This window comes from Protopterus annectens, chromosome 9.part0 (genome assembly GCF_019279795.1).
Source record: "Protopterus annectens isolate FY-2018-M chromosome 9.part0, PAN1.0, whole genome shotgun sequence".
Classification (NCBI taxonomy): domain Eukaryota; kingdom Metazoa; phylum Chordata; order Ceratodontiformes; family Protopteridae; genus Protopterus; species Protopterus annectens.
The window spans coordinates 235,170,471-235,189,969 of record NC_056743.1 but is presented as its reverse complement, the minus strand read 5'-3'; the positions used below and the strand labels follow the sequence as shown (position 1 = coordinate 235,189,969).

General features: G+C 38.8%; 1 pseudogene; it reads left to right on the top strand.

Moving 5' to 3' along the window:
* Positions 1-13,839: 13,839 nt before the first annotated feature.
* LOC122810510 overlaps positions 13,840-19,499 on the top strand; it is a 28,825-nt pseudogene continuing 23,165 nt past the window's right edge.

Sequence of the window (19,499 nt, the reverse complement as noted above, 5' to 3'; positions counted from 1 at the left end):
AGGGACCTAATTTCTAATGGGAGCCTGTTCCAGGAAATGGTAGGATGGTAGCTATAGAGGTTGCATCTAATTTTGGTGTTGGGTTTTTTAGATAAGTAGTAAGTCTTGGTTGAAGCTATGGAGAGATCTAGTGGGAGAATAATGACAGATAAGAGGATATAAGTTAGGACAGTAGGAAAGCTGGTATAGGATAGAGTGAATAATCTGAAGCTGAGAGAGGAGAAGCTGGTGAGGTAATTCTAGCCAGTTTAAGTGATTTAGTGAGAGATAGTGATGGGATTTGTAAGTTTGGTGTACTGCGAATCTAGCTACCTTGTTGTAGGTTGATTATAATTTAGCTACGATTGAGGAGTTGAGATTTGTGAGAATTTGAGAGCTGTACAGTAGACTGGGTTGGAGGTTCATAGGTTCATAGGTAGGTACTAGGCTATTGGCCCTAAGGCCTATATAAGCCTAGCCAAAGGTACCCTGGCTTTCGCCACCCAAGAAAATTATCTTCCTGTGCCACTGTCGAGCAGAGCCACAGAAGTGATTCCCGGGATGAATTTCCTATCTCCCATCCAATCATCAAGATTTTTCTTGAACAGTGCTAATCAGGAGCTTTGTTTGATATAGATAGGTAGTTTGTTCCAGAGTATGGGAAGTCTCTGGGACAGGAATCTATCCCTCCAGCATGTTCTGTTTATTGTGGTGACGAGGTTTAGGTCCCTAGAGCGTGTAGCTCGTAGGGTTTAGGATTTCTTTAAGTGGAGCATGTCTAAAAGCTCTGGGTTTGACATAGCTTTGTGTGTTATGCAGATATCGCCTCTGAGTAGGCGATATGCAATGGAGTACAGCTGCAGTTTTTTGAGACGGTCTGCATAGGGCATCTCTTTGAGGCTGGTAATCCTCTTTGTGAGGTATTTCTGTGGCCTTTCCAGTTGTTGTAGATGTCTTGTGAGGTACATAGCAAAAAGGGGCATTGTACTCTATAATGGGTCTAATGAGTGACAAGTAGAGGGGAACAATGACCTCTTTTTTCCTGGATGAGAAACCTTTTGTGATGAGGTGTGCCACATAGAAGGATTTCGTGACTACTGTGGCGATATGATTATCAAAGGAGAGACTACTGTCCACCTGTGTCCCAAGGTCTCTTATCACACTTTCGGTGTTAAGTAGACTACCACCTATGTGGTAGTTCATGGGTACTGAGTTTTTACCAAAAGGAATGACAATGCACTTTTTGGCATTGAGCTTGAGGCCATGGCTTTGACACCAGGCATCTGTCTCAGCAAGACCCTTTTGTAGGATGTCCACATCTTTTGGAGTTTTGATTATGGCTCCTAGTTTGCAGTCATCTGTGAACTTCATTAGCCAAAGACCTTCTGTGTTGGCCTGTACTTCAGAGAAGTAGATACCAAACAGGAGAGGACCCAGGACTGAACCCTGTGGTATTCCACTTGTCACTGGTCTGAAGCTGGATTTGGAGTCTGCTACTTTCACAGTGTGGGTTCTGTCAGTGAGCCAGTTGGCAACCCATCTTGTGACATAGGGATTTATACCTAGTTTAGTGAGTTTATCTATAATTCCAGAGTGGGGGATGGTGTCAAATGCCTTGGCGAGATCTAGATAGGCTGTGTGAACCACCTTACCCTCATCTACAGCTTTGGTGACTGCTTCAAAGAAGTCTATCAGGTTTAGGAGACATGATCTGCCTTTTACAAACCTGAACTGGGTGGGGTCCTGAGTTTGGAGATTACCAATGTCATTGTTTATAAGTTCCATGATGATACGCTCCATAGCCTTGCAGACCAGGCTCGTTAGGCTAATTGGGCAGTAGTTTCTGGGGTCTGTGGTGGCTCCCCCTTTGTGGAGTGGGATAACTGTCGCTGTGCGCCATTCAGTGGGCACATAGCCTGAGGTGAGGCTATGATTGAACATGGTACTTAGATGGGGTGCCAGTTCATTCTGTAGTTCATGTAGAACACAGCCTGGGATATCATCAGGTCCCATGGATGCTGTGTTCTTGGCTTTGGATAGTGTGTTTTTTACCTGTGCAGCCGTGATTACAGGAACTTTGCATTCTTCTGGTATAGAGATGGGCCCTTTAGGGAATGACAGAGGGGTAAAGTTAGCACTGAACCTATCTGCCGGGATGTTGGCAATATCCGTTGGTTCTGTATATTTTGTGCCATTGTGCTGTAACTCAGAGCAGATCTGAGTGTTGCCATTGAGATTCTTGACATAGCTATAGAATGCTTTGTGGTTGTCTTTAGAGTCAGTGGCGATTTTGTTTTCATAACTAGCTTTGGAGGATTTTATAAGGGATCTCAGCTTCTTACTGAAGCTGACCAGGGAGTTTCTCCAATCATGGGATTTTACTCTTTTTTTGCAACAGTTTCTTTCTTCTGTTGTAGAATTTGTTTATGGCAGGGGACCACCAGATTGGCTTCCTTTTTTTGGAGGATAGCATCTTGGTTCTGTTAAGGATTGCACGATCCATGCACTCATGTAAGTGCTTATAAAGTGCATTTGTGTAGGATTCAGCAGTCATACCTCTATTGTCCGTCAGCATGGGTGTCGTGAAGTTTGCCACTTCTGTCTTAAGAAGCATGAAGTTGGCTTTGGAGAAATTTTTTACTGTGGTTTTCCTAATGGGGGGTGGGGGAGGGATGTGGATATCTTGGGTGATTAGCTTATGGTCGGATCTGACCAACGAGGAACTGACCTCTGGTGTGGAGCACCGGTTGCCCATGTTGGTAATAACCAGGTCTAGGATATTGCTGCCCCTGGTGGGGGTGTGGATAAGTTGATCCATGGCATTGGAATTTATGAATTCCAGAAAACATTGAGCACAAGAGTTGGTACACAAGTAATTTTCCCAGTTAATGGTAGGGTAGTTGAAATCACCCATTATTAGGGTGTTAGGTTGTACCCTAATACTTTCCAGTGTATTAAGAAATGAGGAGTGGGAATCCTGGGCATGGTGGGGGATCTGTAGCAAGCTACAGTTTGGATTGTGGTCTTGCCCAGAGTTAGTTGCACTTGGATAATCTTGGATGCATTATGCTGAGCAACTAGACTAGAGGTGTGGATATCCTTAATGAATATGGGTACTCCTCCGCCTTTAGTGTTTCGGTCCAGGTTAGGTGGCCGAAAGGTGTGGTATGACTTATAGCCTGGTAATGCTGGGGTACTCTCTGGAGCCTTGAACCAGGTCTCTGTCACTGCACAGATGTCGATGTTCTCCATTTTAAGGAGTGCCTCAAGAGAGTGCATTTTGAGGTTTAGACTTCTAGCACTGAGTAGCAATACCCTCAGATTCTTCAATACTCTCAGATTCTTTCCCTCAGGTAAACATGAAAGAGGGTTACTTTTGCTTCATTCAGGAGTAAGTTTTTTATTTCTTTATAGGAAGCCCAGTTTTTGATGAGTTTTCCTGATACAATTATTTACATGTGAGTCGAACTTCAGTTGTTTGTCTATAGTGACACCTAAGAGTTTTGTGCTTGATTCCACTTAAATTGGAGTGTTATTGAGAGACAGTATAGAGAAAGTGGATTTAAGGTGGTTACCATTTTTGGGAAGAAAGAGTAAGAGTTTGCTTTTTTTGGGTTCAGAATAAGCAGGTTATTGGAGAGCCAGGTTTCGACTGAGTTAAAGGATGCCTGAGTAGCTGAGATGAGTTCAGAGCGAGGGTCACCAATGGTGATGACCATAGTATCATCTGCATATTGTACAAGGGATGACTGAAGGCAAGAAGTATTGATTGCATTAGTAAAGATATTGTACAGTAGTGGGCCAAGAATAGATCCTTGGGGGACACCCATTTTAACTGGGAGAGGAGGGGAGAGAGCAGAGTGCCATCCCACTGATTGCAGTCAATCAGTAAGGTAGCTGGAAAACCACACAACAATAGTAGTGGAGAAGTTAAGATTAGTCAGTTTGTTCCGTAGAAGTGAGTGAGAGACAGTGTTGAAGGCTTTTGAAAGGTCTAGGAATTAGCAAGAGATGAGTTTATCATCTCTGGCCAGATAAATAGTGTTAATGAAGGATATAAGGGCAGTAGTAGTGATATGTTTAGGGTGAAAGCCATGTTGTGAGGGTGTGAGCAGGTTTTCTTGTAGTAGGTATTGCATGACTTGCTTATGTATGCATTTTTCCAAAACTTTTGAGAGCAGTGAGAGGATAACTATAGGTCTAAAGTTAGTGATTTCAGTGGAGTTACCTCCTTTGTGTATAGGTAGTGTATAGAATTCTTTCCATATAGAAGGGACTTCTGACTCAGAGATGGAGTGGTTGATCAAGATAGATATGTGGAGAGCAAGTGAGTCTGCTGCTATCTGAAGGAAAAAGGAAGGAATATTGTCAGCTGATGCTGAACAGGTTTTAATTTGGAGAGTAGAGATTTAATGTAGGTAGTAGGTACAGATCTGAGGGAAAAGTATTAGAAGGGTTTATAATAGGAGAGGGTTTGGATTAGTTAGTAGTGTTAGTAGTAGAGGGGTCAGAGTTAATCAACTTAAATATGGATTCGAAAAAGTAGGTGTTAAAGATGGTGGCAGTTTCTTCTGGTGTCTTGTTTGGGCATGGATTGGGAGAAGAAGGATTATCAGGATGCAATATTTGGTTAATTGAGTTCCAAAATTTTTTGGGATTAGATCTTAGTGCTGTAGGAGGGTTAAAGTAGAAGTCTTTTTTGTCTTTAAAATGTGTTTTTTAGTCAAATTTCTGGGTTGTTTATACTTTTACAAATCAGTAGGAAGCTTAGTTTTTACACATCTTTTCCACGGGTTTATATTAGATGCATGAAAAGACTTTAGTGCAAATGCTCACATGAGCATAAATGCCGGGAATCAAAACCGTGATTGTGGAGTCGTGTTACAGTGTGGAGTGGGATATTTGCCCTTTCCTCACTGTAGTGCGACCTTGGAGTTAGAATATATATTTAGCGGGGGGTCTGGGAGCGCAGCCCCCTGCAATAGCAACTTCGATTACCGGCATTTTCACTCATGTGAGCATTCGAGGTAAAGTCTTTTCGATTTTATAATATAGACCCTATTCCACGACCTGTCTTTAGTTTTCATTAGGGTGCGAGTAGCATTGGTTAGCCATGGGGATATGTTAGATTTTATATGGACTGTGTGGAGAGGAGCAAGTGAGTTAAGAATGTTAAAAAAGGTATAGTTGAATGACTGGACTGCTTCTCCATGGGGGAGTTGGTACAATATGTCCAGTTAACTCTAGAGAGGAGGGCTTTAAAAGTCTCTGGGCAGAAGTTAGATAGTTAAGGTTAGGATTAATTTAAGTCTTTTACAGCACTCCTTAATAAGTTTTATTCACATTTGTTCATGTTTTATTGTTGATCCTTCATCAGTTCCCAAATATTTATACACTCCCTCGTGCTCAAGTTTTTTTCTTGTCTCAAACTGATGTTTTCTTGGTGCTGCAGTTTTCTTGCTTTACAGGTTGCTTTTGCACATTTATCAAGACCAAATGACATTCTTACATCATCTGAAAAAGTTTTGACAACTTGCAATTGTACTTTCAGTTCCTCATCTGATGGGCTATACAGTTACAAATCATCATCAAAGAGAAGATGAGAAGTCTTTAGACCTTGTTGTTTTCTAGGAACCAAATTATAGCCATAGCCTAAGCTGTTAAGTTGACATCTTAATGGGTTAAGGGCAAGGCAGAATAGCAGTGGTGACAGAGAGTCACCCTGGAATACCCCCCCCACCTTTGAATTTTTATCTCTGGGATAATAATTTGTCCTATATCATAGCTTAATTGCAAAGTGGTCTGCCACTGTTTCATGGTCACTGTAAAGTAGTCGATCAGTGTAGGGTATATCTTATACATTTATAAGCACTCTTTTTTTCCATGAATGTGGGATACTATCAAATGCTTTTTTGTAATCAATCCATGCCATATTTAAATTATTCCCCTTTTTACAGTTCTTCACTATGACTTTATTTAACAGCAAATGATCATTTGTTCCATATGACTTTCTTTTACTGCCCTTTTGTTCTATTGCCATAATTGTGTTTTTCTTCTAAATGATTATAGACTCTGTCAGGATAAATTCCAGTGTATAGTTTATACGTCGTCAGAAGGCAAGTTAGTGGTCTATAATTTTTAGGATAGCTTGCAAATTCACTCTTAAGTAGGATCATTGTTTTTTCTGTTGTTAGCCAGGTTGGTATCTGTTCAGGATAAGCATATAAATAGTTCTTACTCATGGCTAAATCTTCATGCAAAGATGTTAATACTTTTAACCAGAAGTTAGGTACTGCATCTGGGCCTGGGGTTTTTCATTTTGAGGCTTTTCTTAACTGTGTTTCAATCTCTCTGGCTGTTACTTCTTCCCATTTTATATCCTACGCTTTTAAAATTCTTATTCTTTATTTTACTTATTCTGTCCATTTAGCATCTTTGTTATGGTCCACAGGATCTTCATAGACACTTCTCCAAAAATTATCTATTTCTTCTTTTTTTGGTGGTCTTTCAATTCCTTTTACCTTGTTTCCCAATTCTGTATAAAACATTTTTGCGTCATCAATAAATTGCTTATTTTGTACTTTTCGTTTATAGTTATCTTTGTATCGTCTAAGTTTTCCACCTGTGCTGAAATTTTTATTTATTTTTTATTTTATTTATTTCTTTATTTAACATTTTTTAACTGGGAAAGTCTGACTTGGAATGAAGCCAACTTGCAGAGGAGGCCTGGGGAGAAACACTCCAGACGCATGTCTTTGCAACATGGGAGGAAACCGGAGCACCCGGAGGGCACCACACAAATTCAGGGAGGACATGCAGACTCCACACAGAAGGCACCCCAGCCGAGAATCGAACTGGAGAACCTCTTGCTGTGGGGCCACAGCACTACAGCTGCCCCACTGTATCTGAAGAAGTTCATGTATAGAATTGGACGAAAAGCACTTTATACAAATAAATTTATTTTGATTTAAACTTACATCTGGCGTCCAGTCTACCTGCCTGCGTGGAACTTATTTGGATTTTGCTCCAAATTATCTTCATATAGCACCTAATTGCTTCCTGTTCCACTAGCTTCCCTTAAATTTAGATATCCATTGCTCTGTCCTGTTGTGGTGCTTTCTGCATTAGATTTTCTACACTGAATCCTTCACTTTGCAGGAACTCCATAACCTCAACTTCTGTTTCTTTAACTTCTCCATTACTAATCTCCTTTTCTGCTTTTCCTCTTTGTCTTCTTATTTTTTGTATTCTAAAGTTTTCCATGTCTGGATTCCTTTGCCTGTATTTCTCTTCACATATCTTTGGTGCTGCTTTTTTATATTGATTAGTTTTGCTTTCTCCTTTGCATAAATATTACACCAAATTAAATCTCTTTTTCTTTCCCATGTCCATATTTCTTCTTCAGATGTCTCCTGATCTTCCTGTTTCTCCCTACTTTGGGGGACTCACTCCATCCTGCTGTGATGTACTGTGTTAGACCTTTTACACCAAATCCTTCACTTCGCAGGCACTCTATAACTTCAACTTCTATTTTTTTAACTTCTGCTTTACTAATCTTCTTTTCTACATTCCATCTTTGTGATATTATTTTTTTATTGTGAAATGTTCCATATCTGGATGCCTTTGCCTGTATTTCTCTTTGTATATCTTTGGGGATGCCTTCTTTATATTGATTAATTTGGCTTTCTCATTTGCATAAACATTGCACAGTTTCTAATATCTCTTTCTTTCCCATATCCATATTTCAATTTTTATATTTTTCAAATATTGTTGGGTTTTGTTGTTTATATTTTCGCACTTCCTTAGGTGCTTCTTTTTCCAAACAGATCAAAGTTTCTTGACCTATATACTGCTTTTCACAAATCTGTTATATTAATGAATGCAAATTTTCATTTGAAGCGGCTGACAGTTTTTCTTGTGGAAGTAGTTTTCTTTCCTCTAATTTCTCTCTTAATCGTTTTGTATATCTTGTGTCTGGAAATTCTGGACTTCTTGCATAACAGTAACAATACATAATTTATTTCTTATCCTCAATAGTCCACTCTATCATCTTTATGGCTCTTCTTTGGCCTATCAGTTTTTGACATTTTTGTGGACTGCTACGTCCTTTTATGGGGGGGGGGGGGCATCTTCACCCTGGGCTTAGCCTGGCCCCATTGTAGGAATGTTTCTGTATTTTGAGGATTTTACACTATAATTTTTTCCAGTCCTGGCACCAGTGCGCTTACCAGGATTGGGCACTTTTTTATCCTGTGTCTTGTGCACCCAGCTATCTCTTTTAATTTTTGACCTACTTCTGTCCATGATATATGCTATATAAATACAGTATATATATATATATATATATATATATATATATATATATATATATATATATATATATATATATATCAATGTTGCCTTGGTGAGATTTTGTAGAAAACGGTCCACCTCGTGAAGGTACTCACCAAGACTTGAGGATGAATTCAATTGCAGAACTACTGCTCTCCTTTGCTTGCTGAATTTTCATCTCTCCATTCAGAACCCTTACCCTACAAGTTTGTAGTGATGCTTCAGAAGATAAGCTTAGAATTCCTTATCTTATTCATAAAGGTTTTGACCTGAAATTGGCAGGAACATATGGTTTTAAATTTCTCTTTATATGTAATACTCTGTCCTGAGGTGTTGCCACTTTTTTGTTGTCGTTACTTTCTGTAATCTGTCAAAACTACAGCAATGGAACCAGTGTTTCCTTTTCTCCAGAGTAAGTCACAAAATGGGATCGTGCTGATTTATACTTTTCATTTTGGAACCATGTACTCTGTAGTAGTGGTATTTATCATGTTCTGTAAGACTATTTCTCATAACACCTTAAAGGTGTATATCCACTGAAACAAAACAGTTACAGCAGGACATCAGCCATAACAGGATGACGGCCGTGGAAATGTTCAGTATTGAAGAGGAGCTGCCTTCAACATAACATCTGAACAATTCAAAGCAACAAAAATATATACATTTTAGTGTGTGCATTTCCATATTACTGTTCTTCCCAGTTAGTCTATAACCATAAGAAAGAGTTGATGAACGCCCAGCCTGCAGCAAGAAGTTGTTGGGGAGGGGGAGGTTGAGCTCTGTGGAACAGAGTAAGCATGTACCAAACTTTCCTTTAAGAAACTTTCTTATTTCTTCACCAACAGACTGTGTTTTATGAACTTTGAGTGGTATTCATAGTAGCACAGATGTTAGGGAATTTAGGGAGTGGATAGACAGGCGCAGTTGAGCCACAATTCATAGAAGCCAGTCATGCAAATTTTCAGTGTCTCGGAATGTAGGTATGCAAATGAGCAGACAGTGAGATGGTAATGAGAAGTGACACAAATGCTGTTATGGTAATTAAGGTTATTTTACATCAGTTGCAATTAATAGTCAGTTTTTGCTGTGTTCTTGCACTTGTCGCAAATGTGGTATAAAAAAAGAAGATTTGCCAAAAGTATCAGAGTTGCATTTCATGAAAATGCTATCTCTTGCAGCAAGTTTTCTTATTTCTAGATCGGAATTGCTTGTTTTGGCTGGGTGAAAACTGCTTGCACCCAGTGGAGCTCACCCACCAAGAAGGCAGAAATATAGACAAAGGATTACTCATTATAACGTTGATAATCAGGAAATCCTTGATAGGTTTAGAATTGACAGGGACATTATAAGGGTCCTAGTGGGCATGTTTGACTCCCATAGGGACACTGGAGCAATGCGTAGACTTCCTTTTTCTGTGGACATCAAAGTGTGTATAACCTCGTTATACTTGCTGCAGGGACCTTAAAGAGACAATAAAACACACACAAAAGAAACAAAGACTCTCAAAAGTAAAGTGCAAAACAGCTTTACTGGTGTCTCCTGGTACCTCAGCTAAAAAGCCTTCAAGGGATAATTTGTTACACCAAAAGCACATTATTTATATTACATCATATGATGTTTACCAATTATACAAATTGCACATCCCCTTTCATTTAAAGTGACTTTGAACCATTAAAAAATGCTTGTTACCCCCATTTCCCCAGCCTTACATTCATTATACATTCTTATAAACTAATATTTGTATTGACTATAATTTCTACCATTTATAGTAGACAACTCATAGCTATTTATATTTAAATGCATTGGACAAACTTTTGTGAAAACACAAATTGGTAACTAAATAACTTTTCCATCTCCAACATCAATATCACATATTAATATTTACCTCCAGGTTAAGACCTGAAGGAAATAAAGTATTGTAATTAATGATGAACCTGGTTTCCAAGGCTAACAGCTTTTTATAAAGAGCTTCCCCATGTTGATGTAAAGGAATGGCCAACACACTGAAAAATAAAGATGAATCTGAACCTGCATGATTTGAACAGAAATGATGTGCCACTGGACTATCTAATCTCCTATGTCTGATGTCCCCCATATGTTCTAAAATGCATTTTTTAACTTGTCTCTTAGTTTGTCCAATATATCATTTTTAGGTGAACAATCACAACCTAAAATATAAACTACTCCACTTGATTGACAAGAAAACTTCTGTGTAGCCCTGTAAAGTCTCTCATTAATGCTGCACCTACGACAGGGATAACACCTCACCTGACCATCTGTCTTATCAAATTTCCTATTCAATAACTGCTTCAAATTCATACATCTCTTCTATGAAAAAATTATGTGCTCCGAAAATATGCCTTTAGTTGATTCATCTTGCATCACAATGGGCCAAAATTTTCTAACTAGCCTTACTAAATGATGTGAAAAAGGGGAAAACTTACTAACAAAATACATTTTCCTTGTACCTTCATCTAAAGATTGCTCTTCATATCTCCTTATTCCTTCACCGCCTCCCTGTCGGATTCCCAAGACTCTATTCTCTGTCCTTACTAACAGATCAGGGGAATAACCTCTACTAGATAATCTGTTCCTTACTTTCAAAAATTGTTGAGATATCCTTCTCTTATCCGATGTATTACCAAAAATGCATTTATATTCCCCAGAAGGCAATGAATCCAACAAATGGATCCAACAAATTATTAGCTGCAGTTTCTTTATGATAAGGTCTGAATTGTAGTAACTTATCCTGACTCACATATAACTCTAAATCCAAAAACTGCATCACCTCTCTACTGGTTTTGTATGTAAAAGAAATCCCAGAATCATTTCTTTCCAGTTCAGCCATGTAGGTTCCAAATTGTTTCATTTCCCCTCGACACACAAAAATCAGGTAATCTATATATCTCCTGTAGACCATAACCTTGTTGTTAAAGAACCATTTGTTATATATGAATTTCTACTAAAAAAAAACATAAAAATGATTGCATAAGAAGGAGTGAATGAGGCACCCATAGCGGTGCCTCCCTTCTGCAAAAACAGCTCCTCATTAAACTCAAAAAAATTGTGTGTCAGGCAGAACTCAAGCAACTGCAGAATATAGCTTGTTCTGGGTCCTTCCCCCAACATTTTTGCTAGAGCTTCCAAACCCACCACATGACTGATACTAGTATATAAAGCTTTTACATCTACCCAAGCCCAGTAAAAATCAGCTTCCCATTGCATTCCCCCACCAACTTACAATATTCTTGATTATTTTTTATATGTGAAGGTAGCTTAAGACTAAACTTTTTAAGCTGTTCATCCAAAAAAATCCCTACATTTTGCAAGTAACCCCCTACCCCAGAGACTATAGGCCTCCCTGTAGGGTTCATCAAATTTCTATGAACTTTGGGGATCGTGAAGAACCTAGCTCTTCTGGGATTTTTAATAAATTTTTGATATCTTTGGCTTTGAAAAAGCCCAATCTTTCACCTCTTTCTAAAATTTGTAATAAGCATGCATTAAACTCTGAACTAGGATCATATTCCAATTTTACATAGGTATCCCCATCATTTAACAACTCAAAAGCCATTTTGTTATATTGATCTCTGGACAAAATGACCCAGTTCCCTCCTTTATCTGCCCGAGTGAAAACCAGGTTCTCATCATTACTTCACAACATTTGTAATGTACCCCATTTCTCTTTAGTTAAATTATACATTTTTTGTTTTTTTACAAAAATCTTATATTCACGTTCAATTTCTTTACATAAAGTCTTTTCAAACACATTGATAGCAACAGTATTCTTAGGGGGAACAAAATGACTTTCATAGGGAACAGGTGGAACCATTAACTTTCCATATCCAGTAACAAACGCTCCCCCGCCATCATCATTGATTCTGTTATTGTCCATCAGTTCTAGCACATCCCGGACATAAAATTCCTCAGATTCATCTTGTAAACACATCTCTACATTATTAACATCTATAAACATATTTTCATACACAGACACGTTTAATAATTCAGAATCACTACTATCTATTTCCCCCACAGAACTCTACCATTGAAACTCATTTGCATTATTAACTTGAATATTTTTAAAAAACATTGCTAAATTCAGTTTTCTACAAAAGCATCCAACTTCAAGCAGTACAACCGCTAGGCTGGGAAAATAAGTGGGTACACATTTTATACCCTTATTTAACAAGTATTTAACATTGTCAGTGATCTCAAACCTGGATAAATTAATGATGTCAAACTGTCCAAGTTCATCATGTCGTTTGGGCCCACCTCCTTCTGCCAAAGTAAAACTGGCTCAAAGTCCACATTAATTATTTTCTCCTTCTCCTGCTGTTCGCGCCCGGTATCTCCATTGCTCCTTTGCCACTTCTGGCCTCTCCCCCGTGTTTCCTGGGGACTGTTCCATTGCTGGTTCTGTGTACCTTCATTGCTTTCCTCATTTAAATCCTCAAACGAGATGCTTTTTCTGCTGCTAGAAGCCATTTCCCCTGATGAAATGGATGAGTCTCTGGTTACACGAGCATTCGCTCTGACCCGTTGACTGACATTCCTGCCCCTTCTGGGTTTCCTCTGCCAAGAAAAGACCAAATTGTTTTCATAATCCTTTGAGTCACGCTCGAGTTTTTGCTTTTTTCTCAAAATTACCTCCCCTTCTATCTTGGACACTCGACCCCTGATGGCTTTCGTCTTGTCAGCAAAACAGTCACCAGAAACAGTCATGAGTAACTCCTCTAGCAGTCCCAAAATTTCCACCTCCAACTTCTCTTGTGCTCTACCGTTGCGTTTAACCAATATCTTTAACCATGCAAGTGATGCCGTCTTCCACTCCTTTAACAGGTCTGATTCATCTTCCGCAAATTTTAAAGCTGGAAGTTGATCAACCCTGAGACTGCGAGGAGTTAATCTAGTTGACAAATATTTATCTAACAGCTTAGTATTGCAAAATAAAGTCACTTCTTTTACAACAACCTTTCCAATCTCCCGAACTCGGCAGATTGTACATTAATACCACCAAGGGACCACAAATCATCCACTGCAAACCTCTCTTCCCTTAATCTCCACATATCCTGCAACGAAACACGATCATCTTCCCCTCTCTGACCGAAACCAGCTGCTCCTGAAGAAACTCCGTTGGACATCCTGTCTGCCCAATCAAAATTAGAACTCATACTGGAACCTCAAGAAAATAAAACGCACACAAAAGAAACAAAGATTCTCAAAAGTAAAGTGCAAAATCGCTTTACTAGTGTCTCCTGGTATCTCAGCTAAAAAGCCTTCAAGAGATAATTTGTTACACCAAAAGCACATTATTTATATTACATCACATGATGTTAACCAGTTATACAAATTGCACATCCCTTTTCATTTAAAGTGACTTTGAACCATTAAAAATGCTTGTTACCCCATTTCCCCAGCCTTGCATTCATTATAAATTCTTATAAACTAATATTTGTATTGTCTATAATTTAATACAAATATTAGTTTAGTGTTGACAGCCAGTGTTAGTAACCTGTGATCTCCCCCGATATGTCTGGACTGTGCCCTTTCCCCTTCCCCTGGTTAGACCGAGTCTGGCTTGACTCTGGTATGTCCGAATCAGTATATGTATGTAGGCTGCAGCTGATGCCTGCTGTGCTACCATGTTACACATCAGTGAAACCACAGAATTATCCCTGCTTTCTACCAATTCAAAGTACTGTTTGAAATCTGCATGCATGCTCTGTAGACCTCTAACCATTTCTAGTGGACACTCTGTTGCACTGATTTTAGCACTAGCTATATCATGGCACATTTTGTGTTGTGCTGCCAGTGCTTTATGTGTTTCTTGAGGTAGTTCAAAATAATTTCTGCACTTAGCACCCCTTTGTAACATTGTCACTGTGAGCAAAGTGGCCTCAGACTGCCTGCCTTCAGCCTGACACTGTTCTTCTACCTGTGGAGACACTGCTGTATAAGTGCATGTTTACTCCTGGTGTACAAGAGTGAGTGGAATGTCAGTGTGTGTTTGACTTTGTGATGAAGTGCCCTTTCCTGTAGTTACTAACATGTTGTGAGGTGAGAGAGCCTGTCATTACACTGGAAGACTGCCTCCAGCTTCCCTCAGGGTGCTTCGCAAATACAACTTCATCATCATCATCATCATCATCCCTATCACTATCATCAGCAGCACGCATTCTACCAATGATTTCATCCCTATTTATTGGTACAGTTGACCTGTTTTTTTCTGATGCTGACTGTAAAAGAAATTGCAACACATTATAATAATCCTACAACAGCATAACGGGGTGCAGGTGGGACATTTACCATGAAGTCTGCCTTCATTTTCATTAGCTGCTGATGTACACCACTGACCTAATAATAATGAATTGTGACATGTTTAATTGTAGCACTGTTTGCCACCATTCAATTTTAAAGATTTAAAAGGTGTATTTGTAAAACTAACCTTCAGGGGCAGATGAATGCAGATGCTGCTGCAGACTGGTTTGATGGAACAGTGTCCATGCCACCTCTAATTATTCCAGTTGCACTATCCTCTGTATCATAGTCATCCTCACAGATGGGATAGAAGGAATTAAACATCTGGTGTTAACTTAATAAGATTCAGAGCCTCCCGCCCATGCTGGTCCTGGAAATTGCATTCTGCCTAGCCTTGTTTCTAAGTTGTCTTAACAGATCATTTTCCCTTTTCTTGCATTGTGCCAGAGGTCTGTTTCTACCTCCAACTATATTGATTTTAGCAACTATTTGGCTCCATGCTTTGTTCCTCTCTGCTTGTCTGGGCCCACCTTTACCAAACGGCAGTTTGCCATATGTCCTGAGTGCTGTCATGAGTACATGATTTTCCTCATAGCTAAACTTATCACATCTATGCCTTGATCCCTTATTCTCCATCTGTACTATACAGGACAAAAAATAAAATAAAATGAAAGAGCTGCTATCACAAAATTGCCACAGTACTGGCATCATAAAGTCAGTATTTAAAGTGTAAACTACTGGCCTGCAATTCCTGCTACCAGCACAACTACAGAAATAATCTAACACAAATGTGATTTCAATGAGCACAAGTTCATATTTTTCACTACAAAAATGCAGTACTATCTGCCATTGCCAGGTACTGTTCTGTCACTGACATTAGTAACACAACACCTTCACTACACATACGTATTTCTGTCTTATGCACAGTAAACATTCTCAAGTTCAATTACAAGGTCTACATTGCATGGACAATAACAGAGTTCTGTAATGTTGTACTGTTTAGTTATTTTCAATGAACAGAAGCACGTCAAACAACTTGAAAGCAGTTCCCCAACACAATTAAACACTCATTCAATGTAAAAGCACAATACAGTTCAAAATGCATTGCAACTGACCCTTAAAACATTATGACAGGAGCTGTTAATTGCCTTGTTAATATGTATTACTTATTTTATAAACTTTTTTTTACTTTTGGATGTCTTAGGTATCCTAAGAAATTTGGCGCCAACCTGGGCTATTTGCGAATCACTATTGCACAGCTCAACCTTATGTTGGAAATTCAGGCTGATTGACGCATTTAGTACACAAATTAGATATAATACAAATGCGTTATTAAGTACATTGGCATATTCTGGATTTTCACGGATTGTGAACACGCGTGATAAGAACGAGTTTGAAAAGGCATGAACACACTGCAGCCATTTCCAAACTGAGCAGCATTCTGCAGCAATGTCAAGCTGTTTGTGGACATGTGCTGTTTGGCCAAAACAAAACCAATATTGAGATATACTGGTAAAATTGAAAATGGAGTCATCTGAATGTCAGGTTGTAATGAATGTGAAGGTTAATCCCTGACCATGCAGGTTTGTATGTTACACCCTAACAAGTAACGCATATACAAAAGTCCTAGAAATACTTCCTCACATTGGTATTAATGTTTCTGTCTGCACTACGAAATAATAAAATTAAAAAAATGAAAATACAAAGTGATAGGTCCCACTTCAGTGCATGAAACCAAGTGCTGCAAAAGTCAGACATATGAAAAAATATAAATGTTACTGATTTAGATAAAGTTAGAAATAATCCATTAGTAATTGTATGGTCTGTTAAATGTTTCCCTTTAAGAAAAAACATGGTGTGGCAAAGCACATTTGGTTACACCAAACCTGTCAGTGCTATGAATACCTGGTCTAATGATCATGCTAGAAAAAAAGGTTTGGTCAAGGAGATGTCACACCTATACTTTCCTAATTTTCGTTTGGGCTCTTCCAATGATGGGAACCATTATAAAGGCACAAGGTTGCACTCCTGGCTGGTCCAAGAAATAGACCTTTATCATGCTCTACTGTCTGCATGACTTGTACCTGGAGAAAATCCAGGCATGCACTCATACCAGTATGTGGAAAAAATCAGTACCTGGTAGGAGATGGGTGACCACCTTTGAACCCTGACAGGTCCAGTCAGCAGTGCAGTCACAGGTATGACGACTTGAAAAAGTATAGTGCTAGCCATCTGGCCAAGTAGTTTGATCTGGTTCTGGTGAGAAGGCCAAAGATCTATAGTAAGCACGATTTTTAGTTTTAATACATACACACACACACACACACACACACACACACACATATATATATATATATATATATATATATATATACACACATATATAGACACATACACACACACACACACACACACACAAAATATCTTGTGTGGGTAGAAAAAATTGTGCAAGTACATGTACTTCATCAGTCAGACATTTTAACCTTCAAATACGTACTTGAGGTGACATTCTGAAATGCATTAAAACATAAATAAATACAATTTCATGTAAGCAGACATCCATCTGTTCATGACAGAGACAAAATGCTGCTGTTATCTGTTAAGAGTTTACAGCAATAAATAAAAATGCAGGAAATGCAGGAAAGAATATGAAAATAGTAATCTGTACTTTGTAACTGTATTAGTATGCAGTACATGTTTTCCACAGACTGTTACATACATTTTTTAAAACAAAAAACATACTTCTTCAGTACCTACACAATGCAGAACATTTCACTACGGAATTTTAATAATACACAGAAATATACATTCTACAGTTACAATCTTACAGGAAAACAGGAAAAGAAAATGATTACAGGGAATATAAGACGTGTGTATATGTGGAATGCAATCAAATACAGGTAAAGCAGATTATCCATCTCTCTTTTACTTGTAGCTGAGGAAGAAATACAGTACAATTCTCAACAAGAAAAGACACGGCCTGAGAGACTGGTGGTATCTTCTGGTAAGATTAACAGGTATCCGTAAAATATTTATTACAGCTGAGTACACGTAATTTAGAGTAGCATAAACAGCAGTACAGCAATGCTTTTAGAACTGATTTCAGTGGGAATCCAACAAACAACTGCTATTATACCTTTATAGCTGAAAGAAGTTCACAGGAAGACTGAAACAGATCAAGGAAAATGTGTTATACTGTCATTTTAACCATGATTAATTGCAGTAGTTAGTGATTTCTTTCATGTTTAATGACTGTGTCCTGTAAAATGTGTTTAAAAACTATAGAACTGAAACATAAAATGACTCTAACAGAAAAAAAAAATCCCTTGTCATTTCAGTTCAACACGAGTATTCATAAGCACTACCCTTGCACATTCACCTCAGTTACTTAAGCACTTCCCCAATCACTGCCCCCAGGGGTACACATAAGCACTTCCCCAATCACTGCCCCCAGGGGTACACATACGCACTTCCCGTACACAACTGTACTTCAATAAAGATATTGTTCTCACTGCTTTATTGAGTTGATACCTTCCATTACAACAGTATTGTGTGGATTTATTGTTTTTTTTTCCTGTTTTGTCCCTCCCCACCCCTTTTTCCTCTTGCATTTATTATTTGCTTATTTCATTTATTTTTACCTTGTTGCTTTGCTTCTCTCCCATTTCATTTTTCTTTTATACAGGTTAAAATCCCTCAGGAGCAGACCATGCTGAGGAGAGATCACCCTTTGCCTGTCCAGGGCCAACTTTGCAGGGTTGAAGTGGAGGTGCTGGTCCTACAGACACTCCTGCACGTGACATCCTAGCAAGTCTCAATGAATGGGGACTTTGGAGTTTGATTCAGGACATACTGGAAGAGGTAGTGGACAGGAGAAGAATGCCAGTCTAAGCCTCTCTTCAGCATGTAGAAGACACACACACCCAGCTGGTGCTGACTACTGCACTAACACAGGCCCCGACCCTCTCAATGTCGGGTACCTCCACTGCAACACCATCTGGCAGCAGATGTGTTTGAGGCTGTGTGAACTAGGTACACAACTGGAAAATCCTCACTCCTTCTTCCATTACTGTTTCTCCAACACCCTCTTCCCAATTTCCCACCTACATTACCCTCATAAAAAAAACTTCCCAACAAAAACATAGTGCCCATCCTCTCCCACCTCCTGCTGCTTAAACCCTTTTGATGTTTCCCTTATGTGTTCCCCTCTTTGTTTGTCTACCCCTTTTCAATCTTTCCTATAACCCCCATTCTTTTCCTTAATGAAACCATCAGGGTATCCACAAAAGGCTACCCATATATGAAACTGTTCTAATCCCTTTACTTAAAAAAAAAAAAAAAACAAAAAAAAAAGACAGTTTTAGCTTCTACTCAGTCTGCAGCTTTGCTATAATGCTTTAAGTATGACTGTGCTCAGCTGTACTTGTCTGAGATATGCCAAGGCACATACAACTTACGATACTGTGAAACACTTCGCAAGTATGAAAAGATGACCTTTCCATGATTTACATGTTTAGAAAAAATGAGCGTGACTATAGAAATTGCTTTATGTTTCCATATTCAATGTAACTATGTTACGCTAATCTTATTTGCATATCCACATAGCTCCACTGTCTGCAGATGTGTTCTATGCACTTGCACAGCCCTGCACTTTCAATAGCACCCTTTATGTATAGAACATGAAGGTTTTAGTGTTCATGGGACATTGAGTTGCAGTGCACTTCATTTCTGTGATGCAGACATCACTATTTCAAGATGAGTATTTTAGTTTTAGGTGTTCCATCAGCTCATACAGGGTGAAAAAATCCTACGGCTGTTTACAGATGTAATGTGATGCAATGCAATGTACAAATGAAATGAAGTTCTTTTTATACGTTTGTCCAGTCAAGTTGCGTGTTAACAATCTCCCGTGGACTCTAGCACCAGCTGAC